Consider the following 22,086-nt stretch of genomic DNA (forward strand, 5'->3'; position numbering starts at 1 on the left):
CATTCAATAAGATCATGGCTGATCTAATCATGGACTCAGCTCCACTTCCCCGCCCACTCCCCATAACCCCTTATCACTCAAGAAACTGTCTATTTCCGTCTTAAATTTATTCAATGTTCCAGCTTCCACAGCTCTCCGAGGCAGCAAATTCCACAGATTTACAACACTCGGAGAAGAAATTCCTCCTCATCTCTTTTTTAAATGGGCGGCCCCTTATTCTAAGATCATGCCCACTAGTTCTGGTCTCCCCCATCAGTGGAAACATTCTCTCTGCATCCACCTTGTCAAGCCCCCTCATAATCTTATACATTTCGATAAGATCACCTCTCATTCTTCTGAATTCCAATAAGTAGAGGCCCAACCTACTCAACCTTTCCTCATAAGTCAACCCCCTCATCCCCAGAATCAATCGAGTGAACCTTCCCTGAACTGCCTCCAAAGCAAGTATATCCTTTCGTAAATTATGGAAACCAAAACTGCACGCAGTATTCCAGGTGTGGCCTCATCAATACCTTGTAAAGCTGTAACAAGACTTCCCTGCTTTTATAGTCCATTCCCTTTGCAATAAAGGCCAAAATACCATTGGCCTTTCTGATCACTTGCTGTACCTACATACTATTCTTTTGTGTGTCATGCACAAGTACCCCAGGGTCCCGCTGTACTGCGGCACTTTGCAATCTTTCTCCATTTAAATAATAACTTGCTCTTTGATTTTTTTCTGCCAAAGTGCATGACCTCACACTTTCCAACATTATACTCCAGCTGCCAAGAGATGGCAGAGTTTTGTGACCACCTCCTTGTGAAACGAAGCCGCAGAACACACTGCTCCTGGCTTTGGCGCAGGTAGAAGTTCTCCGTGAAGACCCTATGTGGGTAAGGGCTCCTGCTGAGAGCCCTCCCCCTCCTCCCTCTGCAAGCAGCTCGTCCTGTTCTTTGCTGCCTCTGCGCATCTCCCTGTCATGTTGCAGCACAAGGATGACTGCAAGAGCCCCCATGACTCAGAGCAAGTGGTGCAGTCAGAGGCCTTCCAGTAGCAGCCTACACCCTTCCCGATGCACTCCCTGTACACTTTAACACCTTTTAAAAAGTCTTACAGCAACCCAGTACTCCTACAAACTCTGCAAGAGCCAGTACAAAGGCAATAATCAACTTACCTGCAAGTTGGACGTAGCGCTAGCGGGGTCCCTTGTGTAGCTGAATGCATGTTCAGTTGTGCATGTTTAGGAGAGGACTTTGAATGGAGTGGTGGCATCGAAAATAGAAGTTCATGCATCAAATCAGCATTACACTGACATCACGATCTGCCTACTCTGCATACTGCCAGTGCACACATGTACTGCCCACGCTATCGCCCTCACCAAGATGACAAACAGCGCAGGCCACACCGGAAATGGGCAAAAGCGAGGCGGACACCAAAATCCGTGCTATGTGGTTGAATTTCGCAGCTTGAAAATGGTAGCCTTAGAGAACCCATTCTGCTCTTTTTGCCACCCTAAAACAGCTGGTAACTTAAAAGAGGAATCCTCCCATTGCCTCTTCACATGTGAAGAATGATCATTTGGGGGAGGTACCTACGGAACTATAGTCCAACATTAATTGTCATATTCAAGGTTCCAACCATGGCTCAGTGGTAGTATTCCAGCCCGAGTCAGAAGGTCGAGCATTCAACCCCACTTCAGGATTTGAGCATATAATCTAGGCTGATACTCTAGTGCAGTACTAATGGAGTACTGTGTTGTCAGAGGGTCATCTTTCGAATGATGTTAAACTGAGGCATGGCACTACTTGAAGAAGAGCCGCAGAGTTTCCTGGTATCCCAACATTTATCGCGCAACCAACATCACCTATTTGTAGGGTTTGTCTATAAAAAGAACAGTGACTACACCTCAAACATAATTCATTTGCTGTCAAGTGCTTTTGGGAAAAAAAGCTGCTCGACAAAATCAACTGGGACACATGTTTGAAGACAAAACAACATTTCTCATCAGAGAACTCCAAGCATTCTTTCACTCATGAATGGTGGGGATGTCAATCTACAATATCCCAGAAGAACATTCAAGCATTTATAATTTCAAACTATCTTCCTGGGCGGGAACCCCCAGAATCGGGTGGAATGATGGCTATACACCCCTCCCAATATTGCTAGATTGACTTCAATAGAGAGCAAATTTGGTTGGGGTGTCAAACCAATGTTGCACTAGTTTCCCGACAGGCGAGTTAGGTTAACATTGCCCCCCCTGGTGAATAGTAGAGGCCTGATGTATGGCTTCAATTACCCAACCCAAAACAGATACACCACCTTGGATGCTGTTTGTGGGGGGGGGGGGGGGGGGGGAGGATGACTCATCAAGGGAGGGCAGCAGCAGACAAGTTCATGGGTCTGCTGCACAGGAGGGCAGGAAAAAGAGTGGGAGAGCTATAATGGTAGGGGATTCTATTGTAAGGGAATAAGATAGACATTTCTGTGGCCGCCATCGAGAATCCAGAATGGTATGTTGCCTCCCTGGTGCAAGGGTCAAGGATGTCTCAGAGCGGATGCAGGATATTTTGGAGGGGGAGGTGAATAGCCAGTTGTCGTGGTGCATATAAGTACCAACGATATAGGTAAAAAAACGGGTTGAGGTCCGACAAGCTGAATTTAGGGAGCTAGGAGTTAAATTAAAAAGCAGGACCTCAAAGGTAGTAATCTCAGATTAGAACCAGTGCCACGTGCTAGTCAGAGTAGAAATAGCAGGATAGCCAAGATGAATACATGGCTTGAGGACTGGTGCAGGAGGGAGAAATTTAAATTCCTGGGACAATGGAACCGGTTCTGGGGGAGGTAGGACCAGTACAAGCCAGACGGTTTGCACCTGGGCAGGACCGGAACCAATGTCCTCGGGGGAGTGTTTGCTAGTGCTGTTGGGGAAGGGTTAAACTAATATGGCAGGGGGATGGGAACCTATGCAGGGAGAGAGAGGGAAATAAAATGGGGGCAGAAGCAAAAGATAGAAAGAAGAAAAGTAAAAGTGGTAGGCAGAGAAACCCAAAGCAAAAATCAGAAAGAGCCACTTTACAGCAAAATTCTAAAGGGACAAAGTGTGTTAAAAAGACAAGCCTGAAGGCTCTGTGCCTCAATGCGAGGAGTATTTGTAATAAGGTGGACGAATTAACTGCGCAGGCAGCTATTAACAAAAATGATATAATTGGGATTACGGAGACATAGCTCCAGGGTGACCAAGGCTGGAAACTCAACATCAAGGGGTGTTCAACATTCAGGAAGGATAGACAGAAAGGAAAAGGAGGTGGGGTAGCGCTGCTGGTTAATGAGGAAATTAACGCAATAGTAAGGAAGGGCATTAGCTTGGATGATGTGGAATCTGTATGGGTAGAGCTGTGGAATACCAAAGGGCAGAAAATGCAAGTGGGAGTGGTGTACAGACCACCAAACAGTAGTAGTGAGGTTCGGGATGGCATCAAACAAGAAATTAGGGTTGCTTGTAATAAAGTTACAGCAGTTATCATGGGCAACTTTAATCTACATATAGATTGGGCGAACCAAACTGGTAGCAATACGGTGGAGGAGGATTTCCTGGAGTGTATTAGGGATGGTTTTCTGGACCAATATGTTGAGGAACCAACTAGAGGGCTGGCCTTCCTAGACTGGGTTATGTGTAATGAGAAAGGACTAATTAGCAATCTTGTTGTGCGAGGCCCCTTGGAGAAGAGTGACCATATTATGGTAGAATTCTTTATTAAGATGGAGAGTGACACAGTTAATTCAGAGACTAGGGTCCTGAACTTAAGGAAAGGTAACTTCGATGGTATGAGACGTGAATTGGCTAGAATAGACTGGCGAGCGATACTTAAAGGGTTGACGGTGAATAGGCAATGGCAGACATTTAAAGATCACATGGATGAACTACAACACTTGTACATCCCTGTCTGAAGTAAAAATAAAACAGAGAAGGTGGCTCAACCATGGCGAACAAGGGAAATTAAGCATATAAATTCGCTAGAAAAAGCACTTAACCTGAGGACTGGGAGAAATTTAGAATTCAGCAGAGGAGGACAAAGTGTTTAATTCAGAGGGTGAAAATAGAGTATGAAAGGAAGCTTGCTGGGAACATAAAAACTGACTGCAAAAGCTTCTATAGATATGTGAAGAGAATACGACAAACGTAGGTCACTTGCAGTCAGAATCAGGTGAATTTATAATGGGGAACAAAGAAATGGCAGACCAATTGAACAAATACTTTGGTTCTGTCTTCATGAAGGAAGACACAAATAACTTTCCGGAAATACTAGGGGACCGAGGGTCTAGCGAGAAGGAGGAACTGAAGGAAATCCTTATTAGTCAGGAAATTGTGTTAGGGAAATTGATGGGATTGAAGGCCTATAAATCCCCAGGGCCTGATAGTCTGCATCCCAGAGTACTTAAGAAATTGGCTCTAGAAATAGTGGATGCATTGGTGATCATTTTCCAACAGTCTGTCGACTCTGGATCAGTTCCTATGGACTGGAGGGTAGCTAATGTAACCCCACTTTTTAAAAAAGGAGAGAGAAAGAAAATGGGGAATTATAGACCAGTTAGCCTGACATCGGTAGTGGGGAAAATGTTGGAATCAATTATTAAAGATGAAATATCAGCGCATTTGGACAGCAGTGACAGGATCAGTCCAAGTCAGCATGGATTTATGAAAGGGAATTCATGCTTGACAAATCTTCTAGAATTTTTTGAGGATGTAACTAGTAGAGTGGACAAGGGAGAACCAGTGGATGTGATATATTTGGACTTTCAAAAGGCTTCTGACAAGGTCTCACACAAGAGATTGGTGTGCAAAATTAAAGCATATGCTATTGGGGGTAATGTACTGACATGGATAGAGAACCGATCGGCAGACAGGAAGCAGAGAGTCGGGATAAACGGGTCCTTTTCAGAATGGCAGGCAGTGACTAGTGGGGTGCCGCAGGATTCAGTGCTGGGACCTCAGCTATTTACAATAATACATCGATGATTTAGATGAAGGAATTGAGTGTAATATCTCCAAGTTTGGAGATGACACTAAGCTGGATGGCGGTGTGAGCTGTGAGGAGGACGCTAAGTGGCTGCATGGTGACTTGGACAGGTTAGGTGAGTGGGCAAATGCATGGCAGATGCAGTATAATGTGGATAAATGTGAGGTTATCCACTTTGGTGGCAAAAACACAAAGGTAGAATATTTTCTGAATGGCGGCAGATTAGGAAAAGGGGAGGTGCAATGAAACATAGAAACACAGAAACATAGAAAATAGGTGCAAGAGTAGGCCATTCAGCCCTTCAAGCCTGCACCGCCATTCAATGAGTTCATGACTGAACATGCAACTTCAGTACCCCATTCCTGCTTTCTCGCCATACCCCTTGATCCCCCTAGTAGTAAGTACTTCATCTAACCACTTTTTGAATATATTTAGTGAATTGGCCTCAACAACTTTCTGTGGTAGACAATTCCACAGGTTCACCACTCTCTGGGTGAAGAAGTTTCTCCTCATTTCAGTCCTAAATGGCTTACCCCTTATCCTTAGACTGTGACCCCTGGTTCTGGACTTCCCCAACATTGGGAACATTCTTCCTGCATCTAACCTGTCTAAACCCATCAGAATTTTAAACGTTTCTATGAAATCCCCTCTCATTCTTCTGAACTCCAGTGAATACAAGCCCAGTTGATCCAGTCTTTCTTGATATGTCAGTCCCACCATCCCGGGAATCAGTCTGGTGAACCTTCGCTTCACTCCTTCAATAGCAAGAATGTCCTTCCTCAAGTTAGGAGACCAAAACTGTGCATAATACTCCAGGTGTGGCCTCACCAAGGCCCTGTACAACTGTAGTAACACTCCCTGCCCCTGTACTCAAATCCCCTAGCTATGAAGGCCAACGTGCCATTTGTCTTCTTAACCGCCTGCTGTACCTGCATGCCAACCTTCAATGACTGATGCACCATGACACCCAGGTCTCGTTGCACCTCCCCTTTTCCTAATCTGTCACCATTCAGATAACAGTCTGTCTCTCTGTTTTTACAACCAAAGTGAATAACCTCACATTTATCCACATTATACTTCATCTGCCATGCATTTGCCCACTCACCTAACCTATCCAAGTCACTCTGCAGCCTCATAGCATCCTCCTCGCAGCTCACACTGCCACCCAACTTAGTGTCATCCGCAATTTGGAGATACTACATTTAGTCCCCTCATCTAAATCATTAATGTACAATGTAAACAGCTGGGGCCCCAGCACAGAACCTTGCGGTACCCCACTAGTCACTGCCTGCCATTCTGAAAAGTACCCATTTACTCCTACACTTTGCTTCCTGTCTGCCAACCAGTTCTCAATCCACGTCAGCACACTATCCCCAATTCCATGTGCTTTAACTTTGCACATTAATCTCTTGTGTGGGACCTTGTCAAAAGCCTTCTGAAAGTCCAAATATACCACATCAACTGGTTCTCCCTTGTCCACTCTACTAGAAACATCCTCAAAAAATTCCAGAAGATTTGTCAAGCATGATTTCCCTTTCACAAATCCATGCTGACTTGGACCTATCATGTCACCTCTTTCCAAATGCGATGCTCTGACATCCTTAATAAATTGATTCCATCATTTTACCCACTACCGATGTTAGGCTGACCGGTCTATAATTCCTTGTTTTCTCTCTCCCTCCTTTTTTAAAAAGTGGGGTTACATTGGCTACCCTCCGCTCCATAGGAACTGATCCAGAGTCTATGGAATGTTGGAAAATGACTGTCAATGCATCCGCTATTTCCAAGGCCACCTCCTTAAGTACTCCGGGATGCAGACCATCAGGCCCTGGGGATTTATCGGCCTTCAATCCCATCAATTTCCCCAACACAATTTCCCGACTAATAAGGATTTCCTTCAGTTCCTCCTTCTTACTAGACCCTCTGACCCCTTTTATATCCGGAAGGTTGTTTGTGTCCCCCTTAGTGAATACTGAACCAAAGTACTTGTTCAATTGGTCTGCCATTTCTTTGTTGCCAGTTATGACTGCCCCTGATTCTGACTGCAGGGGACCTACGTTTGTCTTTACTAACCTTTTCTCTTTACATATCTATAGAAGCTTTTGCAGTCCATTTTAATGTTCCCTGCAAGTTTCCTCTCGTACTCTATTTTCCCTGCCCTAGTCAAACTCTTTGTCCTCCTCTGCTGAGTTCTAAATTTCTCCCAGTCCCCGGTTTCGCTGCTATTTCTGGCCAATTTGTATGCCACTTCCTTGGCTTTAATACTATCCCTGATTTCCCTTGATAGCCACGTTTGAGCCACCTTCCCAATGAGACCTGGGTGTCATGGTACATCAGTCATTGAAAGTTGGCATGCAGGTACAGCAGGCGGTGAAGAAGGCGAATGGCATGTTGGCCTTCATAGCTAGGAGATTTGAGTATCGGAGCAGGGAGGTCTTACTGCAGTTGTACAGGGCCTTGGTGAGGTCTCACCTGGAATATTGTGTTAGTTTTGGTCTCCTAATCTGAGGAAAGACATCTTGCTATTGAGAGGGTGCAGCGAAGGTTCACCAGACTGATTCCCGGGATGGCAGGACTGACGTATGAGGAGAGACTGGATTGACTGGGCCTGTATTCACTGGAGTTTAGAAGGATGAGAGGGGATCTCATAGAAACATATAAAATTCTGACGGGGCTGGACAGGTTAGATGCAGGGAGAATGTTCCTGTTATTGGGGAAGTCCAGAACCAGGGGACACAGTCTAAGGATAAGAGGTAAGCCATTTAGGACTGAGATGAGGAGAAACTTCTTCACTCAGAAAGTTGTTAATCTGTGGAATTCTCTACCGCAGAGAGTTGTTGATGCCAGTTCATTGGATATATTCAAGAGGGAGTTAGATATGGCCCTTACGGCTAAAGGGATCAAGGGGTATGGAGAAAAAGCAGGAAAGGGGTACTGAGGTGAATGATCAGCCATGATCTTATTGAATGGTGGTGCAGGCTTGAAGGGCCGAATGGCCTACTCCTGCACCTATTTTCTATGTACATATTACCCCTCAGCCCCATCACAGCAACTTGTACTGAGCTGTGTGAAATTTTCCACTTTGCTCAACAGCTACCTCTACCATTTTCTACATGCCTATGATCGCAGAGCAGTTTTACCAATCCTTAATAAAAATGTGGATTAATAGTTATCTTCCTTTAATAAGCATTTTCTTTCACATAATCACTTTCACTAGCAAATGAACCACGGTAGACACACAGAGAAAATGTTTTCACAGACCATCCTCTAAACTGTCGGCAGAGTGAATTTTTTACCCATTGGCTCTTGGACAAATGTTTCAACTGTAATAACCAATGCATATTAAAAAAGCACTTTCTTAAGTCAGTGGCTCTTGTTATATATGTAACTATGTAACACTTGCTACCAGAGGGCGCAACTGTTGGAGTCCTAATGGTCACCTGCACCCACGTGCAGGGCCAGTGTAAAAGGTTGGCTGCCATGTTGTTTAGGCACACTAGAGTTGTAATAAAGTAGATTAAGGTCACACTAAATTTAGCTCACAGTACTCAGCCTCGTGGAGTTCTTCTATACACAATAGTTCTGACTAAGGGTCATTGACCTGAACAGTTAACTCTGTTTCTCTTCACAGTTGCTGCCTGACCCGCTGAGATTTCCAGCATTTTCAGTTTTTATTTAAGAAAGCACTTGTTAGTATGAATTTAATGGATTGGTACATTTACTCCCAGCAGCTGCAGATACTTCAGAGCAAACTAACTCTTTTCACAAAACCATGAACACAATCGGTTTAAACAAATTAACTTGTTTGTAAACCCTATCTGGGAAGTTCATTTGAACAATGTAGCATTAACAAAAGCAGTGTTACTGCAATGGCTGTTTTACGTTTCAATCAGTCTCCCTTTTGTTTTAACTTTTTGGTTGGGCTTTGCATAAGAGGCACGCCAATATGAAACCAATTATAACACTCTTTTCAAACATGATGCAACTCAAAATTCAATGATAAATTATTTAATGATTAATTCATTTCTTTTAAAACTATATACTTTACAAGTTTCATTTTGAGGAAGGGAAAACGAGATTTTTGTGCTCATCAAGCCGAGGAATGGAACACTACACCTGCATCCAGCATCAGAAAATATATAACAGAAATATTCCACATCAGTGGCACAAGGGCCTGAAGGGTTTGTCCCTGAAGATTAGTCCAAAGAAAGTGTCTATGATTTAAGGCAGTGAATGGAGTGGTAGTGTTCAGTATCAACCCAAAAGAAGGAAGAGTGGCTGAAAGTACAGCAACTTATCCTCCAGCTTTAATGGGGTTCAAGAAGCAGGTTCAAGACCAGTTGATACATTTACACAAAGTACTGAGAAGTACTGAGTATAGACTATGCCACATTTTCAAAGTCCGAGTAAACAAAGTGTATACTTTGAGGCACAGTGAAATAAGTATCATCCCAAAAGAGCATAAAATAATGGAAGTAGAATGGCTGAAAGGACAGCATGCTTTAAGGTTATGGAGGAATTGCGTTCAAGTATAATGAAAGAAAAAGACAGTGCAAGAGGCAATTCAATGCATTTACATGGTTCAAAGAAATATATGATTCAAAGCACAGTGGATGGGGTGGTGATATTGAGTATTAACTCAAAGGTAGCTGAAGTAAGGAAGATAGAGTGGTTAACAGGACAAGCTGGTCTTCCTGCCTTACAATTGTACAGGAGCTACGTTCAAAACAGCAACAATTTGAATTTATATAGCACCTTTAACGCAGTAAAACATCCCAAGTTGCTTCATAGGAGTGTTATAGGACAAAGAATTGACATCGAGCTGCATTAGAAATCAGGGCAGATGACCAAAGGTTTGGTCAAAGAGATAGGTTTTAAGGACCATCTTAAAAGGAGGAAAGAGAGGTGGAAAGGTCTAGGGAGGGAATTCCAGAGCATAGGGCCAAGCAGCAGAAGGCCCGGCCACCGATGGTTGAGCAATTAAAATCAGGGATGCTCAAGGGCCAGAAATTGAGGAGCGCAGATATCTCAGGGAAGCGGGGGGAGGGGTGGTTGAAGGGTTAGATTATAGAGATAGGGAGGGCCAAAGCCATGGAGGGATTTGAAAACAAGGATAAGAATTTTGAAATAGAGGTGTTACTTAACCGGAAGCCAATGTAGGCCAGTGAGCACAGGAATGATGGGTGAATGGGAGTGAGTGCAAGTTAGGACATGGCAGCTGAGTTTTGGATGACCTAAAGTTTATGTAGCGTAGAATGTGGGAGACCAGCATTAGAATAGTCAATTCTAGAGGTAACAAAGGCATGGTTGAGGGTTTCAGCAGCAGATGAGCTGAGGCAAGGGCGGAGATGGGCAATGTTACGGAGTTGGAAATAGGGGACCGAAATTGTCCTCCACCCCATTTGGGGTGGATAATTTGAATTAAATGAATATTCTCTGCCCGAATCGATGGGGCAGAGAATAGATCGAAATTGTCCTCTTTAACTTTTGAAAAACATCGGGCCGGTGTTTGGGGCGGCAGAGAGGCGGAAGTAAGTAGGGCGGATGGCTGGCGGTGTCATCAGCGCCACGCAGAGCATGTCAGCGCGATGCTTATGACGTTAGCATGACGCAAATGTGCCACGTCGTGCTGATACGTAACAACGTCCCTCCCCTTCAGTTAAAGCAGAGGGCTGCTGCGAGCTCTGCAGCCACTGTAGTATTGCCCATTGGGCCACCAGGGAGGGCATCGGCCAGGCCAGTGGCGCAGCACCCAAGAGGGGGTGCTGGGCTGCCTGACTTCAGAGTTGGCCGACAATTAAAATAAAATGGCGGCCGTGGTGGTGCACTCTCCCCTTTAAAGGTGGATGCACCACCCTGCAACTGGCAGCTTCCTGGTGGGAAAAGTTGTCGAGGGCACTGAGTGATGGCGGCTCTGCTCCTGCAGGGCAATTTCCCTCATTGAGCGGAAAGGGGTCGCCACCGGGTCAGGGGGGAGGGGTGGGGGAACACGGATCGCAGCAGAACCCCATTTCTGCCGCCCCCAGCCCAGGGGCAATTACAGATGGGTCAGACCATCTGCCTGCCCCCAGTCAGAAAGACCTTACCGCCCCATTACCACCTCTTATAGAAGGCAATTTGGGCCCCAGGATGTCTTAGTTACTCTACAGATATGTGGTTGGAAGCTCATTTCAGGGTCAAATATTACACCAAGGATGCGAACAGTCTGGTTCAGCCTCAGACAGAAGTTGGAGAGAGGGATGGAGTCAGCGGCTAGGGAACGGAGTTTGTGGTGGGGCCTGAAGACAATGGCTTTGGTCGTCCCAATATTTAAATGGAGAAAATTTCTGCTCATCCAGTACTGGATGTCAAACAAGTAGTGTGTCAATTTAGAGATCGTGGAGGGGTCGAGAGAAATGATGGTGAGACAGAGCTGGGTGTCATCGGCGTACATGTAGAAACTGACGTTGTGTTTTTGGATGATGTCACCAAAGGGTAGCTTGTAGATGAGAAATAGGAGGGGGCCATGGCTAAATCTATGGAGGACCCCAGATGTAGCAATGCAGGAGCAGGAAGAGAAGCCACTGCAAGTGACCCAGTTGGGCGATTTATATGAAGTGTTGAGTGTGCCGTATTCTAAAGCATATTTATGGCACAATGAAGTGAGTGCAAATGTTGAGCACCAAACAAAACAATAGCAATTAAGGAAAGCAGAATGATAGATAGGATAGAAAGCCCAAAGGATAGAATGTTGCTTTTTCAGCCTTATTGTGTTGGTACCAGGTTCATATCCAGTTATTGAGATTACCAAAATTGTAGAATTAGTTTGAATTTGTTCTCAGAATAAGGGAGACGCCAGATCCAATTTATTGCCAATCCATAATTGCCCTGAGAAGGTGATAAACTTTCTCCTGAACCACTGCAGTTCTTTTGTGTTGGTGTGGCCACGATAGTTTTGGTAGGGAATACCAGAATCCCGACCCAGTGATGATGAAGGAACAGCGATATATGTCCAAGTAAAGGAGGTGTATAACTTGGAAGGGAACTTGGGTGTGATGGTGTTGATGTGGTATTGCTGCTCTTATCCTTTTCGGTAATAGAGGTTGTGAGGGAGGGAGATCCTGTTGAAGCAAACATGTCGAAATGTTACAGTGCAAATTGTAGATAGTAAATACTACTACCAGGATGTTGTTAGAGCCCATAACCTGACCAGTAGGCGAAGTATCACTTCCTGTTTGAAATCAGACAAAATAGTGAGGCCAAGAGTTTCAATAGGTGAAACAATAGAGAAACAAAAGTACGAGATAGCATCTGATGTCTGGATTGCAAGAGATAGTCGGAGATTTAGGTGTCCTCGTACTGAAAACATAGATAGTTAGCATGCAGGTCCAACATTCCGAGGGACTGCCTATGATGACAGCAAACAATTAAGGCGGAAAATAGCATGTTGGCCTTTACTACTAAGGGGTTAGAGTATAAGAGTAAGGAAGTCTTGCTACAATTGTACAGGGCTTTGGTGAGACCACACCTGGAGTACTGTGCACAGTTTTGGTCTCCTTATCCAAGGAAGGATATACTTGCCTCAGAGGCGGTACAACTAGGTTCACTAGATTGATTCCTGGGATGAGAGGGTTGTCCTATGCGGAGAGATAGATTAGATTAGGCCTATGCTCTTTGGAATTTAGAAGAATGAGAGGAGATCTCATTGAAACATACAAGATGCTGAGGGAGATTGACAGGATAGATGCTGAGAGGTTGTTTCCCATGGCTGGAGAGACCAGAACTAGGGGCCATAGTCTCAGGATAATGGGTCGGCCTTTTAAAACTGAGACAAGGAGGAACTTCTTCACTCAGAGGGTTGTGAGTCTTTGGAATGTTCTGCCCCAAAGGGCTATGGATGCTCAATCGTTGAGTATATTCAAGGTTGAGATAGATAGATTTTTGGTCTCGAGGGGAATCAAGGGATAAGGGGGGAGACTTTCGCCTTCATTTTCAGCGGTTTTCTCGGCATTACAGCTGTTTTTGGAAGAGAAACCTCCCGGCAAAAGTTTCCCTCTTACTTTCTAAATAGAACCGCCCACATTTCGAAAAGACCGCTGGGGAGCAAACCGCCCACATGCATCTGTATGGACTGCTGAGACAAGGGCCAGGATCGAAGTTTGGCCTCAACGAGGCCCGTACAGATCGTCGAGGAAACCGCCCACAAGAGGCAGCCTGAAACAGGGCGGTAGGTGAGTACACCGCAAAGAAAGGTAAGTTAAAGGTTTTTTAATTATTATTTTTAAAATTCTAAAACAGCGATTACCTTTAAAACTATCTTTTTCAAGTTTTCTCCCCTTCCCAGGCAGCCTAGGACTAAATTTTAAATACTTACCGTCCATTTAGGTAAGAACCACCAGTTTTCCCGAGTTTCAGCTTTAACTGCCGAGAAACCGCCAAGAATCTTGGTGCAAGATCCATTTTCTCGCTGGGCGGTATTTCTTACCTTATTAATGAAAATTTTCACTGCAGTTAATTGCAGAACCTTAGTGGTATTTCTGGGCAGCAATCGGGCAGTGAAGGGCTTTGGGGAAAGTCTAGCCCATGGAGATTGGCGGGAAAGTGGTGTTGAGGTTCTAGATCAGCCATGATCTTATTGAAAAACGGAGCAGGCTCGAGGGGCCAAACGGCCTACTCCTGCTCCTAATTCTTATGTTCTTATATGAAGGAATAGTCTTCAAAGTGTTGAAAGAAACAAGATTTTTATTTTGACATTAAAGGGCAAGAAGATTGATATCTAGGCCTAGAAATTGAGATATTTAATGCCACCCGTTACCGCCATAATTGGATGAAAATATGGTGGCCGCCGATCTTCTGCCAGCTGGCGGCGGGTCCCGCCACGGCCACCATTTTGGGACAGCCAGCAGCGATGCCGATAGAAGCGATCGCTGAAATGAAAAGCGTTGAGAAGCAGGAAGCAGCCTCCAGCAGCGGTATTTAAAGGGATCATCAGCAATCACTTACACCTGACCACTTTATGCAGTTTGGCCAGCTCTGTGCTAATTTCTGCAACTCCATCAGCTTTATTAACTTCTTTCAAGGTTCTAAGGTAACAGGCAGTGCAGAATGCCTTCTTTAAAGGCTTTTGCTAACAACACTTGCTCACAGTCATGGGGGTTGTACCGGCAGTCGACCTCGTGCTCCAGGATCTTCAGCAGAGCGAACAGAGGCAATGAAGAAGACGAGACGATGCACGCAGAGGGAGGACGAGGACCAGAAGAGCTCTCAACAGGAGGCCTTACCCACCTGGATTCTTCCAACAGCACTTCTCCTACATCCACTTAAACAAAGACCAATGTATTAGGATGCTACACTTCACCAGGGAGGTAGTCACAGAACTCTGCCACCTCCTGCAATCAGACCTGCAGCCTGAGAGCAGGGAGAACACAGCTCTCCCAGTGGCAGTCAAGGTCACTGTGGCCCTCAATTTCTTCAACAGCAGATCCTTCCAGTCTGTAGCTGTAGACATAGCTAACAGTTCACTGTCCATCGCTGCATCACTGAGGCTCTCTCTTAGGAGAAGGGACTACGTTTTCTTCTCTGAGTAGAGAGAAGCAGGAGTGCGCATGTGGCTTTGCCAGGATATCGGACTTGCCCATGGTGCATGACGTCATCACCCGCACACACGAAGCTTAGCGGGCGCTATATAACAATCCTGAAATCTTCCGTAACTGCAAAGGCTGCCACTCACTTACTGTGCAGGTGGTGTGCAACCATGCCCAGTGATTCCTCAATGTTAATGCCCACTATCATGGCAGCAGCGATGATGCCTTCATCCTGCGTCAGTCTGGTGTAGCCAGCAATCTTCCAGCCACCACAGCAAACTCAAAGGTGGCTACCCGGAGACAAAGGCTATCTGCTCTGCATTTGGCTGATGCGTCCCCTCTGCACCCCACCACTCATGCCCAGTACTCATATAATGGGAGCCATGCTTCCACCAGGAACATCATCGAGCAGACCATCGGGCTACTGAAGCAACGATTCCACTGCCTTGACCACTCAGGAGGAGCCCTCCAGTACTCGGCTGAGTGGGTATCCCATTTTGTGGTGATCTGTTGCATGCTTCACAACTTTGCCATCATGAGGGCGCAGCCCTTGGCATCAGGGAAATCAGCATCACCTAAGGCGAAGGACCAGGGAGAGGAGGAGGAGGAGCGAGAGGGAGGGAAGAGGCAGGCAGCAAATCGCCCTTTCGGACAGGTTGTCTGTGAACGGCTCATCAGACTACGATTCTAATAAATGAAACCCCAGATTCCCATTGCTCACTACATCTCCATTATACCATCCCTCCGTCACAGAATATCACAGCGCCCCCATTGGCACAAAGCTGAAATGAGAGCCCACTAGATTCCAAACAAAATTAATAAATTCATCAAAAATCAGTAAACACATATTTGCAGGTAAAATATTAACTAATCACCCTTGTACAATTCCTTAATGCCTGTCTTTTGTGTGCCTTCTCCTACCCTAGTGCTCCTACAAAGTGTTCCCCCAGTGGCTAAAGCATGGTTGGTGGAAGGCTGCTGAGTTTCCATGGGGGAGACTTCAGATAGCCTTGCAGGATGACATCGAGCAGCTCTGCTCAAGGGTAATGGCAGAGTGGCAGTGGTAGGAACAGGAATGCTGTCATCTTGAGATAGGAAAGCAGGGTCCTGCTCCACTGATCCATTGTCACTCCCCTGGGGCGGTGCCTCAGCATTCCTAACAATTTGTTGGAGCACAAATTGCTAGCCTGCTATGACACCCTGCAAACCCCAGTTGACACTTGTAAACCCAGCTACGATGGCAGCAGTCTGAGCTTGGGTGGCTTCAAGCTGAGACTGCAGAAGAGTAGTCTGAGTTTCCGCTGCAGCATAAGACATTGGGTCACTTCCGCCTGTGCTGCAATGGCAGCCGCGACATCGCCCATCATGCTCACCATCATATCCGGGTCAACGCAATCACTTTGGGAGTATATTATCATTTCCAGGCTGGAAATGCTGGGCTCCTAGCTCTGCATAGAGCCCTGTGCAATGTTGGAGGCAGACTCCTCCATGCTCCTTGACATTGCCGAGAAGCTCTCTGGCAGACTTGCCATTGCACCTATCAATTCGGTGTGCTTGTCCATCACTGTTCTTCTAAAGGTTTCCCCATCGAGGTCCTCATCTGAGTCCTGTGCAGCAGAACCAGCACACAAACTTGCCCTCTGGGGAGCTGGCCCCCGAGCTACCCTTTCCCCCAGCCTTGCTGGCACACGTGACTGTGAATTAGATTGGCCCCCACCTGTTGAGTGTTAAGCCAATGAGCAGCAGTTTTAGCACTGAAATCATGACTATAATCATGTTAATGAGGAGTGAGCACAAATTCTGCATGCTACCAAGACCATTTTGAGGTGGCGCAGCTCAACATCGTTTGGCCTTAACACCGCCCGTTTCATGGCTATATTCAATTTTTAGCCTCTAGTGTTTAAACCAGCGCCTACTGGCATCACTGAGTCAGGAGCACAAGGAGCCTTGTGGTAGTATATCAGCATTGTCTTACTGTTTTTGTTATATACATGTGGATTGCATTAGGAAACTGTGACTGTTACTGAAAGCTAAGGAATTGGCTCGGAGCTAACAAACATTCCAGGAAAAATGTACAGGGATCATGCGAGACACCGAGTCATGGGATATTTTCAGTAACTCCAAGTTACTGATAGTTTGAGTTTAAAGTATAATTTAACCGGCATCTACTCCAGCACTTGAGTTAAGGAGGCCGAAATTGCCCCTCTCCTTAAGGCCTGTTACCACTGCATTTCGGCAGCTATGCTGTGGAGTGGCCGCCGATTTTTTGTGGAATGACTGCTGCTAGCCCAATTGCCCTCCCGAGTTTTCCCGGAGGTGCCATGATTTCCCCCCCAACCACTCCGCTGCTGCCGATCTGTTTTAAGCACGTCATCGCCGTGTGCACCGCCGATCTAACCCCTCCTACGGCGATATTCCCCTCCGAAAATCTTCGGCCCGCCTGGCAGTGCCAAAACAAGCTTTTTCCCAGTGGGTCCAGTGAGGCTGTGGCCTTCTGCAGCGGTGGTGCGGCTTCCCCCGTGGTTTTTTTTTGTCGGCCGACTGCCATGTCGGCCCGACAAATAAGCCCCCAGGTTCGGCCAGGCCGCCAACAGGCAGCCTGGCCTAAACTCTTCCTGGTGGACCAGTGGCCCGAAGTTTAAAAATCACGGAGGCTCTCCCCTTTAAGTGAAGGGGAGCGCCGTAGTGATGCGCGCCGTGGTGACGTCATCACGGCAGTGACTCCACTCCGCATCCAACCTCTGCCCTTCAGTTGCTGTCACTGCCGCATATCCACCCCTTAGGTGTTGTCACCGTCCCCATTATGATCGAGTTCCAGATGCATGGAAAAAAAACAACAGAGCCGAATGTCACGCAAGAGTCGACCTGAACCACAGCTGCGGTAAAAACTCTCGAAACGGGATGGGGGGGCAATTTTTACCCCAAGATGTCAGAATATTCCCAAAATCCTTCAGCAGCAGGTTTGCTATCCTGGTTACTGTTTAAACCATGGATACATGTACTTTTGTAAGTTAATTTAAATCTTCCTACATAATCTTATCCTATCACTTTTCTGTATAAATTTCTAAAGAACAATGCTAAAAGCAACAATATTATCCATTTAAAATTATGTAATGTTTCTTAGTAAATATATCTAAACATAAAATACATTACAATGCACCCTTGAAACGTTATTACTTTTACTTTATTCGGGAATTATAGTTCTCATTCACGCTCATGAATTAAACTCAGTAATATTCTGTCACAAATATTTATTACTATGCTCTTGTTTGAGACAGTATACACTGTTTGCTACTGCAGTATTAACAGTGAATCTATACTATTCTGTTCATTTGGGATAGCTACATGTAGATGGATATCTTTTAATCATTGAAGGTGTTACTAAGAAATTAAAATAAGGCTCCCACTCAGTGATAATTAGAGATTATACTCTGGGTTATAGAACATAAACTAGAAAATGGTGGTGAGCTCTGTGAATAGCCATGCAACCCAATTGATTTGCTTTCCATAGGTTTACTATTTTGACGTGATTATGTATTGCTAAAAAGGAGGCTTTTCATCATTTTAAAGAATATGGTTTTTCAATTCAGTTTAGTGACACTGGTTCACCGGTGATCAAGTTTATTGTGGGCCAGTCTGCAACTACAGGACTCAGTGTTCATATTAGGGATCTCCATCAAGTGAACCAGGCAGGCAGGAACAACCAAGAGATCATCAGGAATTAGAGACGGTCCCAGCCTAAGGAAAGATGCATGGGCTAGAAATTCGGCTCAGTAGCATCCAGTTTTTTGGCACTACGAGTGCAGTTTTGTGTTAAAAATGGCATCCAAGTAGCGCGCGCACATTTCTGGTGCATGCTACGCCAGATGTCATTTTCGTGAGGGTGTTATGGTGCACGCTCCCAGTGCTGACGCTAAGTATGCAGAGTAGGCAGATTGTGGCATCAATCCGCCTGTAATGCTGATTTGACGTCAGCGCTGCCATTTTCGACCTCAATGTAGGAGCTAACTGTTAAACTGTTCATCATTGAGATTAAGATAGGAGAATTGCTCCTTGAGGACCCTCTCTTCCTCTTCTAACAGCAGGAAGGACCCCCACCAGTGCTATTTAAAGCGATCATCACCTGCACACATGTTAGTTGCTGATTGATTTCTACTAGCTGTTGCTGAGTTTGTACAAGTGTTTGGTACTTTCTAAACTTCTTTAAAGTTTCCCAAAGTTTACAATGAATGGTGTGGCATGTGCTGAAGGCCTTGCAAGGGATCTGCTCAGACCAATTACTCCCAGACAAGGGTGCAATAGTTTGTATCCCCTTGGCCTGCAGCATGACAGGGAGAATGAGCAGAGATAACATAGAGCAGGACAAGCTGCTAGAAGAGGCAGGAGGAGGGGAGGGGGGGGGGGGGGGGGGAGAAGGGCTCTCAGCAGGTCATCGATCCAGGGTCTTCAGGGAGTAATTCTCCTGCCTTAATCTCAGCAACAAACAGTGTGTGCATCATCTACATTTTATTAAGGAGATGTACTCACCGAAATCTTCCACCTGCTGCATGCGGACCTGCAGCCTCAGTCCAATACCATGACAGCATTGACAGTGGTTGTAAAGGTGACTGTGGCCTTGAACTTCTTTGTGTTGGACTCCTTCCAGGCTAGAACAGGCAATATCTGTAACATCTCCCAGTTCGCTGTCCACTCCTGTATAAGGGTGGTGAGTGAGACTCTGTATGCAAGGAGAGCTAAATATATTTAATTCTCTTTTGCCAGAGAGAAGCTGGCAGTGCAAACGCACAACTTTGCTAGGGTTGCAGGCTTCCCCATGGTGCAGGGTGCCATTGACTGCACACACATTGCTTTGTGGATGCCGCATGTGAATTCAGAGATATACCACAACCGAAAGGGATTACACTCCCTCAATGTCCAGCTAGGGTGTGACCCTACTCAACGCATCATGCAGGCAATGTGTGGTATCCTGGCAGGAGCCATAATGGCGACATTCTGCGGCAGTCCGCTGTACCATCAGCATTTGAACCACCACGATAAACCAGAGGGTGGCTACTGGGAGACAAGGGCTATCCGCTGACCACCTGGCTCATGACTCTGCTGCACTACCCAACCATACATGGTCAGCATGCATATAACGAAAGCCATGCTGGCACACATCCGATAGAGGCATCCTTAAACACTGTCATCCTTAAACACTGCATCTGCTGCCTGGACTGCTCTGAAGGAGTCCTGCAGTACTCACCAGAATGGTCTTAAGATTTGTCATGATCTGCTGCATGCTTCACAGTTTCGCCATCATGAGGGCACAGTCCTTGCCACCAGGCATATGGCGACCAGCTGAGGAGGAGGAGGAGGAAGAATAGGAGGAGGACGACGAATCAGAAGAGGAGGAAGCGGAAGGGAGAAGGTAACCCAGGCAGCCCCTTTCTGCCCAGGCTGTCAATGATCGAATCATCTGATTGTGGTACCAATGAAAGCAACCTCAATTCCCCATTGAACAATAGTCCCACACCTTATCTTCCCTCTCTTACTGACCACAACTTGGCCACAATGTTACAATAAAAGCCACCACAAAACAAACATTCCAAACCAATTTTATGAATCACACCATTACAATATTTCAATCAAAAGTCAGCTAATCCCCCTTGTGCATTCCCTTGGTGCCTATCTTCATTGTGCCTTTGCCTGTCATAGTGCTCCTATGAAGTGCTCCCCCAGTGGCTGCAGCATGGCTGGTGGAAGGCTGCTGACTTTCAGTGGACGAGACTTGCATGCCGACCTCGAGCAGTTCTGGGCCTAGTAAGAAAGAACATCAGAAATAGGAGACCATACGGGCCCTCGAGCCTACTCCGCCATTCAATAAGATCATGGCTGATCTGATCTTGGCCTCAACTACACTTAGTGTCAGCTGTGGCTCAGTGGGCACTCTCATCTCTTGAGTCAGAAGGATGTTGTTTCAAACCCCACTCCAGGGACTTAAGCACAAAAAAATCTAGGCCTGCCAATGCACCAAGCATTTCATTGTGCATACCCATCAGCCTTCTTCTGTAGGCAACCCCATCAAAATCCTCATCTGATTCCTGTGCAGTAGAACTTGTGTGACCTTGCCCTCCGGCGAACTGGCATCTGAAGTGCCCTTTCCACTGCCCTGGCTGCAGGCCACTCGTGCCCAGTATCTCACCACATGCAGATTCAGTGTCGAACCTATCCCCTAAAGTATGTGGAGTGTCAGTATCTGAGTGGTGTCTTGGAGTGTGAAATCGAGAGACGGTGCTTTGTGTTCTGCATCACTGCTTTCTTCCTCTTGCATTTCTTGCTCCTCCACCAGTGCCTGGCCAGGTTGCAGTTCTTGGCTATCTGAAAACAGAAAGGCGCAAGGGTAAGGTTGTGGTGAGAGGAAGGGTGAAAAGCAAGAGGTGCATGCTTACACCATTTGCAGCTTGTAAATCAGGAGATAGTGGGATGAGAATGAAATGGGATGTGAGGTGGATTAGGTCTGAGTCAATTGATTCAGCCCTGCTGCTGGCCACGGGCTTATCAATGTCTCTTCAAATAATGGCCAGCACAGTCTCCTCCCTCAGGGTAAGGTTATGCAGGTACACCTGTGCCCCTTCAGGTAGCCTATGCTACCTCCTGTTATGCACCACCACCTCCTGCAAGAAGGAGGGAAGTATGTCAGTGAGTGTTGTGCAATCTGTTTGGGTGATCAGGCTGAATAGTTGGCAGTATGTACAATCTGTGAGATGTGGGATTTGTAGCAGTGCTAAGAGGGTGAGGTGAAGCTATGAATGTTAGCTATATGAATCATGATTGATAGAGATTATTGATAGATGAGTGAGGGGGTGGTGGTGAATTGAGCAGTGTTTGAGTCTAGTGGTTCAGGTGCAAGGATATGGCATTTGAAGATGAATTCATTGACCTTGACCACGAATGTGAGGTCATTAAACTTCTTGCAAGTCCTTGGGGCTACACTGCTGGCATTAAACGCAACAGCTATCTGGTTCCCATGTCTTCTCAGTTTGTCTGCTGGGTCTCCTGGCACCCTGCAGAGGACCTCTCTTCTCCTGTCCACCTCCCGCACCAAGGCCTCCAATGCTGCCTCTGAAAATCTGGGAGCTCTCTCTCTGCCATGTTGCACCATCACTCTGTTTTTTTGCTCCTCCATCTGTTTCCCCGCCACTTCCACCACCTGATGAAGTTAGAATACATTTCTCCTTAATGAGATGCAGCCTGCCTTTAAGAAGTGCAGGCTAGCTTTAATTAGTGCTAGCCTCACACAAATTGGGCCCCATGCTGAGACGCTAATCCACTGAACAGCACATTTAGTGCTTCTTTACCATAGCAATCATTTTAATTAGCAGGCAGCAAGAAGTTTACCCTCCCTGCATCGGACTCAACGGCTGCGGGCTCACTGCGATACTCGCGCCTGTTTTTGGGCCTTATCGAATTCTAGCCTCTGGACAGGTGCCAGTGGGGATGTTGCACTTCATCAAGGAGACTTTGAGGGTGTCCTTGAAGCATTTCC

The sequence above is a fragment of the Pristiophorus japonicus genome, chromosome 3 (assembly GCF_044704955.1).
Source record: "Pristiophorus japonicus isolate sPriJap1 chromosome 3, sPriJap1.hap1, whole genome shotgun sequence".
In the NCBI taxonomy this organism is placed as follows: domain Eukaryota; kingdom Metazoa; phylum Chordata; class Chondrichthyes; family Pristiophoridae; genus Pristiophorus; species Pristiophorus japonicus.